Source organism: Lactuca serriola, chromosome 5, assembly GCF_051521515.1.
Source record: "Lactuca serriola cultivar US96UC23 chromosome 5, Lser_US96UC23_V15, whole genome shotgun sequence".
NCBI lineage: Eukaryota > Viridiplantae > Streptophyta > Magnoliopsida > Asterales > Asteraceae > Lactuca > Lactuca serriola.
The window spans coordinates 274,839,389-274,845,388 of record NC_136412.1 but is presented as its reverse complement, the minus strand read 5'-3'; positions in this window follow the sequence as shown (position 1 = coordinate 274,845,388).

The following is a 6,000-nucleotide window of genomic DNA, read 5'->3' as shown; positions in this document are numbered from 1 at the left end:
TTCTGTTTGTTACTGTGCTAGATTTTAGGCAAATCCTCGTGAACCTCACATGCTTGCAGTGAAGAACATACTCCGGTATCTCAAGCGAACTACCTCTTTAGGCCTATGGTATCCATCCAACTCAGGCTTTTTCGTTCAAGCCTACTCAGATGCAGACCTTGGAGGTTGTGGACTCGACAGGAAAAGCACCACTGGAGGCTGCCAATTCCTTGACGGGAAGTTGGTTAGTTGGCAATCAAAGAAACAGACCTGTGTATCTCTGTCTACCGCTGAGGCAGAATACATCGCAGCTGCCTCCTGTACTTCTCAAGTGATTTGGATCTAAAGCCAGCTCCGGGACTACGGACTCAATATGAAAAAGATCCCACTATATTGCGACTCTGAAAGTGCAATTAGAATCTGTCATAACCCAGTGCAACACTCGAAGACTAAGCACATAGCACTGAGGTATCACTTCATTAAGGATCATGTGGAAGATGGGAACGTCGAAATACACTTTGTTCGAACCACTGATCAACTAGCTGACATCTTCACCAAAGCTCTTCCTGAAGCATCTTTTAACAAAATACTACAAGGGCTAGGTATGATGGAATCAGAGTCGGTACCAAAAATTACCTCTCAAGCTCAAAAGCAAGAAGCGAAATAGACCGAACATTCGGGTTCGGGTCTTGTGCTAATGTACCGAAATGAACCGAACGCTCGGGTTCGGTTGTATTATCTGCTTTTCGCTCATCACTCAAAGGTAGTTTCCTTGGTTGTAGATCTTATGTAAAACTTTTCCAAATTCATTTCTCTTATTGTCAAAGTTATTCTCTTTTTCAAATCTATTTTCTTTGGCGACCGAAATCAACCGAACGTTCGGGTTCGGTTCCAAAATTTTTCTCACCCGAAATAGACCGAACGCTCGGGTTCGGTTCCAAATTTTTTCTCAACCGAAATAGCCCGAACGCTCGGGTTGTGTCTTATTTTTTTTATTTTATCAAAAATTCCAAAAATATTTTTTTCTTTTCTTTCATAAATTCAAAAACTCCAAAAATATATATATATTTTTTTATTATCTTATTTAGCTTGTTTTTTTATTTTTTTTATTTTTCTTTTCTTGTGGGTATATAATTTCATTAGCTAAGTGTCCCTAGAAGCATGCTGCTGTATGTGTCCAAAGCCTCACCTGATTCTGAATAATAGGCCTTACTGACTTGGTATAAACAAACATTGTCTTCCCAATTAGGCTTTCTTATTTATTCTAATCATGAGCTACCTAACTCTCTTCTCACATGAGATATGAGTTTTCTGCTTGGTCCTATTTTTTTATAGCAGAGGTACTTTGATTTCTTACACCGTCTATATTGCATTTCTCCATCACATTCGCTTCACAACCGTAACCCTTGAGACTCTCAGAAATTACCACTGAGGTTTATGGTTGCACAATTTCTGTGTTTATGATCTTAGCTTCGTGCCACTACGTGCTAAGTGAAACCCAACATTTAAATACCCAAGATGCATTGACGGTGAACAATTAATTTGTTCTAGCTTTCACTGATGAATTGACGGACTTATCCATGGGGGTACAACATGAAATCTCTATTTCTATTTTGTGTGATTCTTATAAAATTGTTAAAAACCATAACATTTCTTCCTTAGGATCCAGTTTTAATTTTTGTTGAGATTTTATAAATTTCCTAGCCAAATTAAATTATCACCAACCTACTTGTTCAACAGACTACACCGGTCTCACAAGTACTTCGTTCGATTTCTGTCTTATATCAAGATTAGGAATTTTGAATCGAAGCGATATCCACCCTCATAAGCCTAATTAAAAGAAGCCTTTCAACACTTCTTAATAAGTGTCTGATCGATATTCAACGGGAAACCACACAAACACTTTAAAGTCTCTCTTGACTTTGAAGGAAGAGATTCGTGCCCGGGATCATTTGTTTCGTGTCTTTATTGACATCACATATTTTCCCAAAAGTGTTGCTTTATTTCTTTTCTTTTACACCCTAAGCACGAAAATCTTTGATTTTCCAAAATTCTGGTTCTATTAATTACAAGGCATTTTACTTGGATTGATGATTTATTAAAGGATGTGGTAAATATTGATCCACGTGGGAGGATTTTTTTTAAAAGATGCTATTTTATTCTAAAGGGATAAGATGACGACATGATGACTCAGGCGGGAGTCTAATCGATTTGATTTCAAACAGCGCAAGAGGGAAGCGTGCGAATCTGAACCGTTTCATCTCCAAACGGCGCCTGACGGGAAGGCGTGTTATTAGGGGCCTGACATTATCTCTCATGCGTGATCATCGGCAACCCCAACTGTCACGCATCAGTCAATTCCGAAAAACCCTTCGTTTTTCAATTGAAGATTTGGGAAGATCTTTCTCTCTCCTTAACCCACAGTATAAAAGGCAACATCATCCACCGTTTACCTCTTTACTGCAATTAAAATTCCCAGAGAGCAAGAAATCCACTGTTCATCATCTCCTCCGCTTTCTTCATAGCAATGGCAGATTCTTCCTCAGTTCACGCAACATCCCACATTTTGCCCATTCGCCCACAGCAAAGCTTGATTATCGATTTAACTCCTCAATCGTATGACACATTCATGTTCCCATCATCAAGTGTCTGAAGTTTTCTCCAATCGCTCCTGCACTTACCAGGGCTGAAACTGTTCCGATGGAATTCTTGTCACAGATCTTTGCCACCGCTCACTACGACAAGGTCGTCGACAGAATCTTCTTTGATGTCTATGAGCACAAGGCGTCGATTTCAAAGCAGCGGTTCTGCTCATTGTTAGGGTTTGACGCAGATTCTTCCAGGGTCAATCTGGAATCAATCCCCATGGGTCATTTGTTCAACATGTTCTACAACATGAGATACACGGAGGTGCTTACTACGGTGACGAAATTCAAGAAGTCGTGCCTACCTCCACAGTGGAATGGGATGTTCACTGTTTTGTTCAAGGGTTTATCTGAACGAAGCGTCGGGTCTGATGGAGCCAGCCGTTTATTTCTCTCCATAATGTATGGTATCTACAATGGCATCAACATGGACTACGGGTCCGTTCTGTGGCAACAACTCATTCAGAGTCTCTCCTCCACTTCCAGACATTCAGAGATTTCGTATGCTCGGTTCTGGACCATTATCACGAAATGGGTGATGGACAAGTACCACGTCCCCATTGTCGCTGGTGCTCCAATGTCTTCGGTTGGTACCTTTCATACCACGAAGATCATTGTGTCGGACGCTTCAAAGTTTCCGTTCAACGGGTCTATTCCGGAAACCATGTATGGGGATGTTCCCGCTGATAGCCAGATTATCAAGACGTACAAGGAGTTCAAGCGTTCTGGTCCAAGGGATCTTACTCCGGAGATGCTGAAATCCATTCATGACGCCGACAAGCCTGCTCCAAGAGGCAAGAAGGCTGATAAGGGAAAACAGGTGGTCAAGGGGGCAAAAGGCCCATCTCCAAAGAAGAGGAAACCCACCAGGGCTGCTCAGTCTCCCCAGCAGAAGAGGAGAAAAACTCAGCCGAGGCGAAAGCTGGTTATCGCTTCCTCCTCAAGCGAATCTGAGGGTGAGAGTTCTGATTCTGATGACTCTCCACGTGGCAACACTCCACCCAGATCTCCGACCCCTGAAGTTCATGTCTCTACTTCTCCAATTTCCTCTCCACCAAAAACCATTCCTATTTCTATTCCCCCATAACTTCCACTACTCAAATACCACCCACGTCCATCCCAATACCTCCACCAATATTCACCGACACAACCACCACAACCATTGCAGATGTTCGAACCAACGTATCTGATACGGGGGTTCATACTGACACACCTAAATCCACCCCAGCACCCGAAACCACTCCAGAAACCGAACCCACACCTACACCCGAACAAACTACCCAACCCGAACCTACCCATACTACCGAACCACCAGCTTCACCACCACCATCTTCTCCTAGTCACGCATCAGAGAGAGAAGAACCACTCCTTGGCGGGGAGAATATGACTTTTGACTCGGTCTAGTATAGCCCGTTTCAAGTACAAAGCGATGACGATGACGACGCTCCTGTCACTAAAAGGCATCTCCAGGAGCTCCATGACAAGATTGAATCACTCATCGCCTCCTCTTCCACTTCTCAGTCATCCCTATCTGAAGCTGCAGTTCAGAAAACTGTTGATGCTTTCTCCAAAGCTCAACAAGCTTCCCTTGCTTCTGCAACCACCGCCATAGATGCCTCTACCAAAGCCTGTCAGACTGCGACCGAAAAAGTCGATAAACTATTTACTGATGCCTCTTCCCTGTTGAAGTCTTTACAGGAGAGTGCCAACGCCGCCAAGACTATGCTGGAACCTATTGTCCACCAGCTGGTAACATCAGTCGCAACTGAGTTGAAGTCCTTCGCTTCTCTTCGTCAAACAATTTCTTACGACAACTCAGCTTTCCGAACAACCATCGAAGAGCGTCTCTCCAAGCTTCAAGAAGATTTGGCTGCCGAGAACTCTCTCATGGATGCTCTCGCAAGGAAGACTACCACTCTGAAGGTCAAGAGTACTCAACTCTCCAACTGTCAACAGGAGATTGACTCTCTTCGATCTGAAAGAGAGGTGGTTAAATCGTGTGTTTCGGATGTCCACTCTGCTATCTCCAACATCCTTGAAGCACATGACCCCATAATCAATTATTCAGTACGTCGTGCCCTTGCCGAGAAGCTCGCTCCCGCCCTCGCTCTACTCAGCAAAATCGAAGGGCTCCTTGATTTCGTGTCCATTCCGAAACAAGGGGGAGAGAAGGAAACAATGTCTCAACCACCTCCTACTTCCACAGCAACTCACATTACCGAACCTCCTCCAGTAGGCCAAGCCTCCGGTTCCGGTGTGAAAGACAAAGGCAAAAAGATTGCTGAGGAGGAAGAAGAAGAAGATAATGAGACAATCGCCGACTTGTTGAAGCGTAAAAGTCGGAACAATGGGGCTGACATCAGTGCTCGTGTGGCAAGAGAGGCTGAAGAAGCCGAACGTAAACAGAAGGAAGCCCACGACCTTCTTGAGAGCAGGAAAACTCTGTTTCCTTCCTGGACTCTTGAGAGGATGATGAAAGAAGCCATCGACACACCAAGTATCTTGTGGCTGGAACCTGTGATCTCTTTAGATCGGTCTAACACTGTCGACTCACAGTTCGACATGTCACTGACCCGAAAGGCTTTTATCTTTCATGCCTTTTCCAACGTTGCAGAGTTCCCTCATCCTCATCCACAGGTTGATCGGGACTTAATCAATTTCTATCTGAAGGCTGCTCAACCCCAATATCAGACTTGGAGTGCTCAGAAAATTGTCAACGTTCGGGTCTTGAAGCCGTACAGTGAAGGTAACTTCATCAACGTTCGGTTCAAGGTACTTCGGGGATCTGCCAAAACAGAACATACTATTTCCCTTGCAGATCTTCCCAACCTTAATCCCCATGATTGGATTATCTTGCACAACATCCTCCTCACCAACGAAGCTGAATACGGTCTGATCATCGACCATTTCAAGAGGATGCTCGTGTGTTACATCATGGAAGTTGCATTGATGGATCAGGAGATTGCGAGTGTATTTAAGAAGAAACCTACAATATCTCCTGTTGGCTCTGCCAGTGATCTCAACCAAATGCAGATGGGGAAGATTGACTCGAGGAGGAATTCGGTCATGTTTACCAGAAACGAAGGACAGAAATGTCTTTTTGCCTTGGCAGACAAACATCTCTATACCACTGCATGTTTGGAACATGTTTTAAGGATCATCCACAGATGCAAGCAGAACACAGCGGATGATATCAAGTACTTTGATGATATGATTCAATGGTACATTCGGTTCAGACAGACTATCCTTGCTCTTATCACACGTCTGTTTGATACTGTAAAGAAGGCTCCCGCTGCTGGCCCAAGCAAGAAGAAGAAGTAGTCTCGCTCCAATTTGACGCAAAGGGGGAGATTGTTGGGTCGTGTTTTGTGTTAAG